This window comes from Diabrotica virgifera, chromosome 8 (genome assembly GCF_917563875.1).
Source record: "Diabrotica virgifera virgifera chromosome 8, PGI_DIABVI_V3a".
Lineage (NCBI taxonomy): Eukaryota > Metazoa > Arthropoda > Insecta > Coleoptera > Chrysomelidae > Diabrotica > Diabrotica virgifera.
In genome coordinates this window covers 101,177,762-101,192,931 of record NC_065450.1, presented here as the reverse complement: position 1 = coordinate 101,192,931, position 15,170 = coordinate 101,177,762, and the positions used below count along the sequence as shown (strand labels likewise).

Below are 15,170 nucleotides of genomic sequence, written 5' to 3'. Positions count from 1 at the left end.
AATTGACACAAAACTAAGAATGTCTGTAATTTATTTAACTATACATTATACTACTGTCAGAAAACAGAAAAAAATATTTTTTGATGAAAAAACATTCCTTTTCGCTTAATTTCAATGTTCGCGCTGCCACTCATCTGCCTCTTGAGACCACCCATCTGCCTCTTGAGAGTTTGAACATTTAATTTAAGTGAAAAACAATGTTTATTTGTGAAAAAAAAAACATTTTTTCTGTTTTCTGACAGCAGTAGAATGTATTTTAAAATTAAATATTTTACATACATTCTTCTTTTTGTGTCAATCAATTTAATTTAAAATAATTTTCTTGGACACACTGTATAAATAATTATGTCAATGTTTATATTTACTGAATAGAGAATTGAATAACCTTTCAAATGAGCTAGCACACGACTCCTATTCTCATTTAAAAAAATCATCGATAACGTCATCACGCCCAGATGGATGACGTCACTAGTACGATATATATGTCAAAGTCAAAATATCATAATTCAACAATAAAAATCGACCTGTCTCTGACAAGTCGCTGGCTTACGAAATAATGAATTTATTTCAAACATTTGCACCATACTGCATTTAAAGTATTGTTATAATATAAAATATAACAATAATATAATTATTATAATATTATTACTTTTTTAAATCACATAATTATACAGAATTGTGTAGAGGAAAAATGCAGCGATCTGTGGAACCATTGAAAAATCATTATATTTTATCTAAATACATTTGACCTGACAGACTATAAATTATTGTCGTGTCCTACAAATTGAAAATTCTTTTGGAATAGCGAGCAGTCGGTGAATGACGTCATGGCGTAACGACACCAACGTCGCCATCGCCGTCGTCTTCGACGTCCTAGGTCGGTTATCTACTAACAATGCCAAAAACATCAAATCACAACCGATAAGGTACACGTCATGGCAATTTACTTACTCTCTTCACCACCGGCCGTACTCCCTCAAAGAGGAAGAAAGGAAAATCAACGTGCACAAAATCTTCTGAAATCGACGTAAAGGCAACCATACACGTTAAAGTTAATGATATTATTTTTAAACATTTTACAGAACAAGTGCAATGCAATACATTTATATTTATGTACATATTGGTAGGGAGCAAAGTATGCTAAATGTGCAGTCACTCGAGCGCTTTGGGGACCTATTGGGTTGTGATTATTAGGTTCTAAAACCAAAAAAAGTTAAGTAACGTTTTCCATTTTAGTGGGCGCTTGCCATTTTTTAATTTATTTTTCCATTTCCAACAATCGTTTTTTCCGATTATAACGCCATCTATGCATAATTCGAAAAAATGTTTTGAATAAAAGTTACTTATTTTTTCGTAAGGAAACAAAATCCGCAATAAAAAATGGGGGCTCCCATTTAAGATTTTAAAGTAACCCCTACCCCACCTCCGTGGGGGGGTGTGTTTGGTGCGATTCGATATATTTTTCAAAAATATTAAATAAGTGTATTTTACAGTTTTTCGATCTGATGTTCATTTCGCGAAATATCGCGGGATTCTTATTTCAAATATTAAATTTACCCCCCACCCCCCTCCGTGGGAAGTCGTGTTTGGTATCATTCGATAGATTTTGAGAAAATATTGAGCAAATATTTTTTAGTTTTTCGATCTGTCATTCATTTCGCGAAATATTCGCTTTTTTCTTGTGAAACTTTGGGACTCAACCATTTCCTTACGCCCAGCTCAAATCGTCAGATTTTTGAAATATACACTATTTTACATGTACTCAACTTACCTTATTTTAATCTGACAATTTCGAGTTTTTTTGGGAATTGATTTTTTTCGGGCCCCCTTAACGAACTCCCCTGTGTTAAGAGCCAATTTATGGTAGAGGTACATCTGCAGGGTACCAGGTTTCTCCCCATATGATAATCTGACGCGCTCGAGTAACAGCAAAAATCCCCGCTTGTGCTCCCCTACCATATTCCACTGAAGCTGTGTAAAACGCTTCACCAGTTGGTAAATTGACTTGGTGAATATCTCTTGTTCTTCACACAAGACCAAAAACCAGCTTCTGCAGTGGTTTATTACGTAGACTCTGATTATCTTTGTTGAGTCGAAGCAAGGTGTAAATCGGAGTTGAAATGAATGATAAACGGTGAGGTGAGGTAATTATTTTATTTTGTAACACTAGGCGAAGCAATAAAGCACTAAAATCGGCCTTAACTCGGAAAAAAAACGATAAGACGGAGCTCAATAATTCTTTTTGCATTTGATTCGTGAATGCGCCACGAAACTTTGTGACCCCCTAGCCATGAGTTAATATTGAAAAATTGCATACAAAAAATGCATTCTTAAAGTGCATCTGGACCACACAATAAAAAAAATTCAGAACTCGTCAATTATCGACGGAAATGAGTTCAGTTTTGTTACCCGGGGTTTTTGGGGTCGCTAAGAACGAATATGACATCGTAAATGATATCCGGAGTAATTGCGGTGCTCAGGGTACCAACCGTTTACCTCGTCTTGTGGAGTTTTCGGCAAATTCATTAAAAAATTAGTCAAAACCATTACTCGGGGCGGTTTTGGGGTCGCTTACGACGAATATGACAGCGGAAGTGATCTACGGAGTACCTGGTGCCCAGGGTACCTACTGTTTACCTCGTCTTGAGGAGTTTTCGGCAAATTCATTAAAAAATTAGTCAAAATTTTACTCAGGGTTTTTGGGGTCTCTGACGACGAATATGACATCGGAAGTGATCTACGGAGTACCTGGTGCCCAGAGTACCTACTGTTTATCTGGTCTTCTAGAGTTTTCGGCAAATTCATTAAAAAATTAGTCAAAAGTCATTAGTCACGAGATAAACAGTAGGTACCCTGGGCACCAAGTACTCCGGAGATCACTTCAGATGTCATATTCGTCATCAGGGATCCCAAAAACCCTCGAATGACGAATTTTGTCTAATTTTTAATGAATTTGCAGAAAACTCCAGAAGACGGGGTATGCAATAGGTACCCTGGGTACCAGGTATTCCGGAGATCACTTCCGATGTCATATTCGTCGTCAGCAACCCAAAAACCCCGAAATAATGATTTTTGACTAATTTTTTAATGAACTTGTCGAAAACTTTAGAAGACGAGGTAAACAGTAGGTACCCTGGGCACCAAGTACTCCGGAGATCACTTCCGATGTCATATTCGTCGTTAGCGACCCAAAAAACCTGTAAGTAATGATTTTTGACTAATGATTCTTGATTAATTTTTTAATGAATTTGCCGAAAACTCCAGAAGACGAGGTAAACAGTAGGTACCCTGGGCACCAAGTACTCCGGAGATCACTTCCGGTGTTATATTCGTCGCTAGCGACCCCAAAAATCCCCGAAGTAATGATTTTTGACTAATTTTTTAATGAATTTGCCGAAAACTTCAGAAGACGAGGTAAACAGTAGGTACCCTGGGCACCAGGTAGGTACTCCGGAGATCACTTACCACGTCATATTCGTTTTCAGCGACCCCAAAATCCTCCGATTAACAAAATTGAACTCATTTCCGCCGATAACTGACGAGTTTTGAATTTTTTTTATTGTCTGTTTGAGATGCACTCTAAGAATGCATTTTTTGTATGCAGTTTTTCAATATTATCTCATGGCTAGGGGTCACAAAGTTTTCTGGGGCGTTCACGAATCGAATGCAAAAAGAATTATTAAGAACCATCTTGTCGTTTTTCTTTTCGGAGTTTCAGTTATTGCTTGGACTACACAAACACTATTTACAATCACTATACAATAATAAACTATTACTGAGTTTAATACAAAACATACATACATTTTTTGCTATTGTTCGTCCGCTATAACTTTTCCCATGCGTCACGATTCATTTTCAAACAAATTAAGTCAAAACATAAAGTGAAACGAACGTCGATGTGTATATATTTTGTATACTGTATTATGGTGCAAATGAAAGGAATAAATTCGTTATTTCGTAAACCGGAAGCTTTACGGAAAAATCCCAAAACAGGTCGATTATTTTTACGGTTATTTTTAAATTATGATATTTTGGCATATATATTACACTAGTGACGTCATCCATCTGGGCGTGGTGACGTAATCGATGATTTTTTTAAATGAGAGTAGGGGTCGTGTACTAGCTCATTTGAAAGGTTATTCAATTCTCTATTCAGTAATATAAACATTAACATCATTATTTATACAGGGTGTCCAAAAACAATTTTTTTAAATTAAATGAATTTACAAAAAAAGAAGAATGTATGTAGTTTATTTAATTCAAAATACATTTACTACTGTCAGAAAACAGAAAAAAATGTTTATTTTAATAATACAAATTGCTTTTCGCTTAAATTAAATGTTTAAACTTCCAAAAAGCAGGTGTCTAGCGGGAGCTGGCTTGGGCATTGAATTTAAGCGAAAACAGAAAAAAACACTGTCAGAAAACAGAAAAAGAATGTTTATTTTAATCATAAAAATTGCTTTTCGCTTAAATTAAATGTTTAAACTTCCAAAAAGCAGGTGTCTAGCGGGAGCTGGCTTGGGCATTGAATTTAAGCGAAAAGCAATGTTTATTTTTCAAATAAACATTTTTTTTGCTGTTTTCTGATAACAGTAAAAAGTATTTTGAATTGAATAAATTACATACATTCTTCTTTTTTGTCAATTAATTTAATTTCAAAAATTGTTTTTCGACACTTTGTATAAATAATGATGTTAATGTTTATATTACTGAATAGAGAATTGAATAACCTTTTAAATGAGCTAGTACACGACCCCTATTCTCATTTAAAAAAATCATCGATTGCGTCATCACGCTCATATAGATGACGTCACTCACGTGATATATATGCTAAAATATAATAATTTAAAAATAAAAATCGACCTGTTTCGGGATTTTTCCTTAATGTCGCCGGTTTACGAAATAACGAATTTATTCCTTTCATTTGCATCATACTGTATACTACACACATCGGAGTACGTTTCACTTTATGTTTTGACTTCATTGGTTTGAAAATGAATCGTGGCGCATGGGAAAAGTTAAAGCGAACAAACAATATGTAGGTACTGCGAATTGTAAGTAAAGTGAACCACGATTATGAGTGTCAAGCGTATGCGTGATAATAAATGGGAAATGAATAATTCGCGAGATAACCGTGTGGTAACAAATAAGAATTTTGAACCGTGAATTAAGATTACTTGACACTCAGGAGACTACATTCTGAGTTGTGCTAAACGCGTCTGATCAACTCGGAGATTGGCTGGTAACTAACTGAGACTGAGCTGACTGAGAAGTACAAGAATTCGGCTTCTTTTGACTTTTTCTTACAACTTGGGAGAAAATAAATAATTAACTTTTGTGCGTGTCTAATTTAAATTTTAAAGTAAATAAAACCTTAAGTTCGGGTTTGAGGTCATTTGAATACTACAAGGGACAGATGGCCGAACATATGTGTTCATTTAAGAAGTAGTCAAAATGCGATAAATTATACATGTATATTGAGATGGTATAAGCAAATAATTATAATGATCGATATGTTACAATGTTACACAGTTGTAACAAAAGCAATAAATAAATGTGACTAAAACTTACAGAGCATGTAGAAGATTCGAACTAAGTTACATTCTTATTATAGTAACAAGAATATTAAGTTCTAAATTCTAGTTTCCTTGAGAAACGCGTATTATGAAGAAAACCTATTTACACGAGGATAATAGGATAATGCAAGGTTTCTCGAAAGAGGATGACTGTTCAACGAACAGTATGTACAGTGTTGTATGATTTTCAATCTTGTTCTTCTTCTTTATCCATTTTGAGCTAGTTCATTCGTACCTATGATGTTGACTGCTAGATGTCTCGTCACCTCGTAAAGGATCTTCCTAGTGGTATCTTTCGTGTTGGTTTTGAATCTCTTGCTATTCGGGTTATTCTCTCTCTATCCATTCTTGTGACATGATCGTCTTCTCTGTCTTCTCCAACGTACCATGTCTTGTATGTTACAGAGATATCTTAGTCGATAACTCGGTATTATACCTCTCAATATTTTCTCAGTTATTAACCTCAACGTTATTATTTTCAATAAATGATGAAATTAATTTAGATTGACACTGTGATAGGAAGATGTTACAATTAATTTTTTTAATAATAATATATTTCCACCCTACGATAGTATGTTTCTTATTATAATAATTGTTAACTGTACCTTTGTTTTGAATAATTTATTACAACCAGTGACAGATCTACGGGAGGGAAAATGGGGAAATTTCCCCACCAACAAGGTCCAAAATTAAAGAAAAAATTTGTTAAAAAGTAAAAATATAACTTAAATAAGACTTAAGGAACTTTTGTCCCATAGAGTTTTTTCATAAAGTCAATTCAATTTTGAGTCAGTTCATTTTTCAACAAAATAACCAAGTTTTTAGACGGTTTTTAACAAATAACTCACAAAGTAAGTATTTTGTCGAATAAACATTCTTAGCAAAAATATAGTCCATAAAAAACTGAAAAGAATGGTGTATATGTTACACTCAAACTCCGAATTCGGAAAATGTCCGAAATTTTTACTCACTTCGCGATGTGGACAACGTGAATTACCCACGTCGCGGAGTGAGCATTTTATTCGGACATTGACTGAAGCGAAATACCCAGAACGCGTTGTGGGTAAACAAAAGTACTGAATTGCCGAAATAAACGCGTTCACCGGAGATGGAGCAAAACCATAAAGTACTCATAACCCGACGTGGGTAATCTATTTTATCCACATCGGGTTTTGGGTATTTGTAATTTACGTAAACGACGAAAAGCCTCCAAACGCAACCAACCCTACACTAGTTCCATAATAACAAGTAAAACAAAATCAAATTTGCCTTGAAATTAGATTTATATTAATAAAAAAAAACAGACAGTAAAATACAACAAGTATCTTATTATTGAAAATAGCAAAAATAATTATTAAAATTTTCATACATGCATGTCTTTTATATGAGTCTTTTTCATACATCTACCACTTTTAATGTTTATTACAGTTCTTTTCAGAAAATATTCACTTTACTTGTTAGCACAAGAAGTGCTACCGTGACATTTAGAATTGCATTTTGTGTTTGATTTTTCACATTTACAAGATTTGCTTAAAGAAAAGGGAATCTAATAATCCATTTTTCTGCGGTGAACCAAACACTGCCTCATAAGGGGTTCTCTTAATCTTAATCCCACAGTGGTAACTGCTGTTCTTAGTATTCTGAATGATCCTGAGACTAGTTGCCCATCCTGAGGTGTTGTTATCAGCCTCCAAGCCACAAGACTATCCCGAACGTCTTGATTGGCCTGTTCGACAGACCGTTACTAACAGTAAGGATAGTGGGGGTGACATGTCTCGACCTGCACGTCTGAACCCTGAGAAACGGATTTCGGCGTTTGCGCAAACTAGAAATACCCACAATCTGACGTGGGTAAAATAGTTTACCCACGTCGGGTTATGGGTATTATAATTTTGCTCAATCTCCGGTGAACGTGTTTATGTCGGAAATTGAGTACTTTCGTTTACCCACAACGTGTTCTGAGTATTTCGCTTCGGCCAATGTCAGAATAAAATGCTCACTCCGCGACGTGGGTAATTCACGTTGTCCACATTGACATTGTCCGAATTCGGAGTTTGAGCGTAACATATATATTAGGTCTCTAAACCTAGTAAATGCAGAGTTATAGCTAATATAAAATAGATTCATATTCGTCAAATTCCAAATCGAATATTTTAACGTGAAATAACCAAAAAATGAAAAAGTGTTTATAAAAAGCTTTAATTTTGTTTTATAAAAAAAATTTCTAGCATCAAAAGTAAACAAGTTACGCTCAAAATAAAGTCGGTCCCTTTTTTTGTAAAAAAATCGGGAAAATCATCCCTTAATTAGCATCTGAAATGAACTTAATCGTTACCACTTCACAATTTGCTTTACTCGTGTATGTATTGTTAAGAGTAGGAAAAATGAAAGATTATTACCCATGAACCAACATATAGAAAGATTATTACCCATATAAAACAGGCTGTATTTTCCTGTGACCGTCTCACAAAAAAAAATTCGTCAGCGCAAGAACATGTAAGAATTATATAAACTGTTCTTATAATAATGGTACTGGTTCATTACTTTTTGGAACATAGAAAATATGTGTTTAATAAGATCGGGTAATCCATGGGTAATCCATTTAATACCATGAGTTTGTTTTCAAACCGACCGACGTCAGATCGGATCGGGTCGGAGAAATACGGATACAATGTAGGTGCGGCCTTAGCTATGCATATGCCTTTCATGTGAATCCAAGCGGTTCTTTAAAATTTACAGCAAAAACCGTGAGAAAATGTACTATATATCAAAGATAAAGAAATTTTAATACAATTTACGAAATACTTATCAATAAGGTACTTCTTTGCTCTAGTTAGTGGATAATACCTACAATATAGGTACCTACCTGACAAAGTTTTTTAATTTTGTGAAAAATCTAGACGTGATGGGCTCAAACCAAATTCACATTCAAAATCAACGTATTACCTACCCGTATTAGCTAAGAACTTTATCAAATTCAAGACACCAAAAATCTTGTCGGCCTCTGAATGAATAAGTTAGAGGAAGTTTTAACCAGTAGGTCGTGTGTGGCCAGCTATACTGGTTCTGGTTAAATTAAAACACCGCGTGCGCCGTACATTTGTACACAATACCGAATACTGCGAATACATACAACATACATACACAACATTTGGCACATTGAAGGTCGCGCCGTCTTATAGTGATAGGTGGTAGAGAATCATTATTGGTCTTTTACCTCAATAAAGTTTTCCCTCATTTACAATATAGTGCAGTTGACATAATCCAGTAGTAGTGAATATTCTCAAAGTTATCTTCCTAAAAACGTTAACCAGTCATTAAATCCTTTGACCGTTTTAGAAAAAAACAAAATAGGTAGTTGAACTAAAGTTTTGTTTTGAAAATTTATAAGTGGTAGTTTTGGCATACCCTGTTTCTTTTATTTGGTCAGAGGTAAGTCACGTTTATTTACTAGATATCTTTTTTATAATTCGTTTATAAATTCGTCAAGTTAATTTGCCAAGCCGATAATTAAAAGATCTAGACGTTTTCTAAAAATATCTTCCTTGGATTTTGCAAATTTAGAACGCTATTAGATTGAAAATTCTCCAGTTATGTTACATAAATTATTTATTTTCTCGCGCAATCTCAGATTACAGGCAAAAATCAATATTTGGTCCATATTTCACAATGAAAATAATGTCATAATAGGTACCGGTTTTTGGGACACATTTATTACTTATTTGCTTGATCCATATTATTGCCTCCTGTCCTGCCTCCTAACCAGACATGGACAAACTATGTAAGCCGAGGCCCACATAAAATACAAAAGTTCACTAGGCCTGCTGAAAAAAAAATTAATAAACTTAAAATTAAACAATAAAGTTTATTAAGTAGTGATAAACTTTATATTTCAATTTTACATCAACATCACACCTATCTTATGTGCATATATGTAAATGATAAAAAAACATTGAAAAAGTTACATAGAAAGGTTACATCCTTTAGCAGAGTATGAAGGTGTAGGATGACATGAAACTGAGAGTGAGATTATACAAGTTGTCAGTTGTTCATAATCTGGCAGAAACTGGGATGAGCTAATTCGCAGGAGTGAAGCTAAGTCCTGGTCAGTCAATTGGTTTCTAATGCTGTTTTTGCGAAGCGTCATACTAGAAAACACCTGTTCACAGATGTAGGTAGATTCAAACATCACAATTATCTTCTGAGCATGAGACTTCATGTTTGAGAAACTTGATTTTGACAGGGCCTTGTAGCACTCAGTTTTAGAAACATTGAGAAATAGTTACTTGAAATTAGTGTTGCATTGCAGCTGAATAAGTTCGACCCAAAATTCTGTTTTTACTGATTTACAGTCCACATTAAATGGCTTGCTGAAAATGTCGAGGTCCTGTTCGATAATTTAGAAGTCTTACACTCTTCGCTCAAAATAGTCGTAGAAGACATTTCACACTTTTCTCATAGCTCTTAAGATTGTCTTCCCTAACTGTACTAGTTTTTAGCTTTGGAAAATGAGTAAGGTCTAAGTCAACTAAGGCCTAGTTGTTTGGAATATAGATTCAATTGCATTTAGAAACCTCTGATATGACCCCCGATATTATGGATTAATTGATTTCTTCCCTGGAGTTTAAGGTTTTTTGGTTAGCAAAAAGAAGGTTAAGGTTACCAAAAGAAGAAAAATAGAATGGAATCAACACATAGGAAGAATGACAGAAAATAGAATAGTATGAAAAGCAAGAAACAAATCGCCAAATGGAAGATCATTGGGATGGCCGAGGAAAAGATGGTCAGACAATGTCAATTGAGACTAAAAACCGAAGTAAAACAGGCATTGAGCCTATTTATAAAGTAGGAAGAAGAAGAAGAGTTTAAGGTTAAATTTATTGATGTGACTGAGAAGATATGCAAAAATCCAAAAGCCATAAAATATCTTATTAGAAGAAATACTTTGATCCCAAGAAATGATTCCTTTAACAAGCATAGGAAACAAGATTTTGCTCCTGTCATATTTGGTGCTCCATCAGTAGTAATGTGCATAGGCGTAACCAGGGCGGTTTTAGGGGTTATAACCCCCTCCCCCCATTGGGATGTACTTTGAGCTCTATACGCTTAACACCATAACCCTCAGAGACCTTCCAGTAGTTGTAACCCCCCCCCCCCTTAGGATCATCCTGGTTACGCCTATGGTAATGTGACAAATATAACTCACAAGTACTAAAGATGTGATAGTTTCTTTAAATTCTTCAAAAGTATGTGATCCAGGGAAATAGAGGGAAACATTTAAAATACAGTCCTATGTTGCGTAAATTTTGGGGTTACTCAAAACCATGGCACAGGCCTGTTGACTAGCACAAAGGGTCGCACTTGTCCAGCAGGCTGTACTTTGCCATATTTGTCCTAAACTAACCATTTGTCATTTTCTTATATTATATTGTGAATTGTATCTGCAATATTATATTTGGGCTGCTGTACATTCGAATCTAATAATTATATTTAAATCTGCAAAATTAAATTTTACAGTAGTAGGGGAGAGTTGGACGAAACCGGGTATCAGTCCAAAAACCCTCTGTATCTTGTGTTATGTTAAAGTAGCAAATGTTTACTGCAGATTGAAATATTCTCAAATGACTTAAGTTTGATATACTTACCAATGTAAATTTTTATAAATATTCTTAAGTTTTAATTTTTTTTATTTTTATGAACATATTGCAAAATACCTGGTTTTGTCCAACCAGTATGAAAAACTGGGTGGTATGAAAAACCGGGTAGTAAGTAACTGAATTACCATGTAACCATGTAAAAAGGCTAATGGGCAGAAAATAAAATATTTATTGAAAACGTGAACAAAAATCGAAAATCTATGAACAGAAAACTTCATGTACATCATCATAGGCACTACAGGCTTCATGAGCCCATTTGTTGCAAGAAACACATTTTATCCAGCCTTCCTTCTCCCTTAGAATTTGAAAATGGTTCATTGTAATATAGACAAGCATCGTCATTATTATATCCTTCCTCCGAACTCTCAGAATCGGCAATTGGTAATTTCAGAACCAATTTTGTATTTGGTGCAGCCTTTTTTATCACGTTTTTTCCTGTTTTGTCCGGTTCATTTAGTTTTAATTTTTTTACGACTGGAGATTTTTTTTATTTTTCCTACCTACCTACCTTCCCTACTAGCTTCTTCAACATAGTTACCATTTCTTACTATTTTTACTCGATCTTCTAAAGTGGATTGCGGAACATTAAAACTTTGAGACGCTTTTTTGTAACGCTTTTCTTTTTTATTGCCACAAGTTGTTGTTAACTAAAAGCAAAAGAACCGCTGCAGAAACTGGAAGTAACAACAGGTATGATAAAATCGGGTACCCAGTTTTGTCGATTTTCGGACTACCCGGTTTTGGTCAAACTCGTAAACAAGACATTAAATATTATTTAAATTTTTAAGTTATGAAATAATATTTAAAATTTTTGGCCAAAGTAAAGGTAATATACTAGGTTATATGTATTAAATTTTGAAATGGTCATTAGTTATTCAGTAGAGGAAAAAACAACTATAAATTTACCTTAAAAATCGAAAAACAGGTGAGGTCTTACTGCTGCGGCACATATTACTCAAATGATGTAGAAATGCATACACGCGACTGTTGGCTGTTTAGGGACACTAATTTTAACATTGTCTGATAGATGGTAGCAGACAGTTAGAAGAATTAAGAGGTACCTTGTTTTATCAACCTACCCGGTTTTGTCTCACTCTCCCCTACTCATGTTTGATTTTATAAATAATGGAGTATAATAAACAATTTCTGTCCATTTTTATTGGGAGTAGCTCAAAATTATCTAAAATTGAATATAAGATAATAACTACTAGTCATTATCATCATCATTGGCTCTACAACCCGTGGTGGGTCTTAGCCTGTTCTAGGATCAGCTTCCATTCCTTCCCATCCTGTGCCTTTTGTACTCTTAACACTCGTAAGTTGTCTTCAACCTTAAATCCTTAAGTTGTCCTTAAATCATGCTTTAGGCCTGCCTCTTTTCCTAACTCCTTCGTGCCTTTGGTTATAAATGTGTTTCGCTGGCTCAATATCCTTCATTCTCTCTATGCATTCATTATTCCTTATACTCAATGCTTTTTTATGGGGGCTTATTTGAGCTGATAAACATGGACAATGTGCATATTTCTAAAGACAGAAAATACTCTTTCTGGACCTTTCATTCTGTTTTTATAGAAATCCTTCTTGTAGCATGTGAGAAAGATCTATCTCAAACTACTAATTTTTCGTAGAGCCTTGCTAATTCACATACATAGTTCAATGTGATAAATTGAAAATAGTTTCTAGGAATTGAACTGTCAGTTTGAATAGCTATTGTTATTATGTAGTTGTCGCAATCTCTTGTATTTACCTACTTGATTATTTATTTTACTCTACCCAATAAAGTTTGACAATCCCCACTAGTGGCCATTTTTTTCTACTAGGCATAAATGTATTTTCTGAACACATGATGAATGAATAAAAACTAAATGAGGCATGTGAAAATACATGCCAATAAATGACAATAAATCTTGTTGACAATACAGTAATACAGGAACCACAGAGGCCTGGAGATTCACTAAACTTTAGGAAATAATAGAAAATGGGATCAAAAACAAAAAAAATATGGAATAGAAATTAATATAATTTTCTAATATAAAAAAGAAGGCAATTTCCAAAAATTAAGACACAAAAATAGGAGAAGAATATTACGTAATCACTAATCGAATGTAGTCCAAGTAATGAAGCTTAAAATAGGACAAAACCTCGCAATTTTTACAGAATGTATCGATTTACTTGAAAATTTGAGAATAAGTAGTGGATAGTCCAAGGATCAAAATCTGTATGATGCCGAAAGGCGCTTTTACCAAGGGGGTGGTTGCCACCCCAACTCGGGGGGTGGAAATTTTTTATTATATTTTGATCACAAAAGCTGGTAAAAACATTCATTCTAAGCAAAAAACGTTCTATACATATTTTTGATAAAATAAATAGTTTTCGATTTATTCGCTATCGAAAGTGTTAGTTTTATATCGAAAAAATCAATGTTTTTAATAAGTTTTCTGCTAATATCTCCAAAAGTTTCTTTTTATCAAAACAACTTTACTTAAAACATGTACCTTTTAAAAAATAAACAAAACCGTATTTTTTTATCTTCTTTAAGACCAATAGTATAATCGAGCTATACTTAATTATATGTTAGCTCTTCTTCGTCAAATGCTGAATATTGTAGTTTCAAAGTCAAAAGACGGGAAAACTATGCATTTTTTTCGAGGATAATTTGTTCAAACTAATTTAAAGTATTTAAAAATGTCTATCTCCAGAAATAAAAAAAATCTCTAGCTCAAAAATTAAGTGACTTATAATGAAAATAATGTAAGTCCCTATTTTTTTCAGCGAAAAAGTGATCGGAAGCAACCTCCTAATCACCACCGGAATTAAAATTAGTCATTGATCTTATTTGGTCTTCTTTATTTATGAATTATCAATAGGTTCCTTAGAATGATTAGTATAAAAAAAAATGGAGTTAAAAGCGAATGACAAATTTTTGTAGTTTGGAAAAAATGGCTTTATCTTCAGAATAGAAAGATTAGCATCAGAGATACGAAAAAATGTTTAAATATGAAATTGTAGCTTTTTTATTTAATTCCCAAGAACCTGGTTTGCAAAAATTTTTCTACGGCAAAATTGAGTGAGCTATTGACAATTAAAACTTGTAATAACATGCAAAAACCACCTTTACCAACCCTTTCAAAATCACCTTTTTTGCGACTAAGCATTTTAAAAAGATTTAATATTAATAGGCTTATAGATCTTGTAAAAACCTACAAAATTATTTTTTACCAAACTTTCTAAAATAAAAAATAAAAAAGTTACGGTTAACAAATCAATATATTTTTTTGAAAAAAAAAAGGAGAAATCCAATTGGAAGCATAATAATGTTTGTTAGCGGTGTTTTTAGTCATTGGTCTTATTCGTTCTTCTTTATGTATGTATTATTAATAGATTCTAGAAGTTTGACTGGCTTAAAATGATTAGTTTTTAAAAAAACTGGAGTTAAAAGCGAATAACGAATTTTTGTAGTTTGGTAAAAAATGCCATTTTCTTCAGAATAGAAAGATTAGCATCAGAGATACGAAAAAATGTTTAAACATGAAATTGTAGGTTATTTAATTCCCAAGTACTTGGTTTGCAAAAATTTTTTCTACAGAAAAAATTGAGTGAACCGTAAATGAGTATTATCGAAAAACATTGATTTTTCGATATAAAACTAACACTTACGATAGCGAATAAATCGAAAACTATTAGTTTTATCAAAAAAATGTATAGAACACTTTTTGCTTAGAATGATTGTTTTTATCAACTTTTGCGGTCAAAATATAATAAAAAATTTCCACCACCGAGATGGGGTGGCAACCACCCCCATGGTTAAAGCCCCTATCGGCATCATTAGTCCATGTGGTAAGCCCGGTCCCGTCTGAAAAACATTTCTAATTCGGTTTCTCTGCGGATTCATATTTAAAAATGTCCCCTTTAAACAAATCTGAAGGGTGCCGGA

The 15,170-nt window shown here is 33.6% G+C and overlaps 1 protein-coding gene across 1 annotated transcript in view; it reads left to right on the top strand.

Moving 5' to 3' along the window:
• Nucleotides 1-8,701: 8,701 nt before the first annotated feature.
• LOC114336495 (uncharacterized) overlaps nt 8,702-15,170 on the top strand; it is a 165,812-nt gene continuing 159,343 nt past the window's right edge. The window contains exon 1 of the mRNA XM_028286871.2: nt 8,702-9,011. The gene's annotated coding sequence lies outside the window, so the exon portion shown is untranslated. The remainder of the gene's footprint in view (nt 9,012-15,170) is intronic.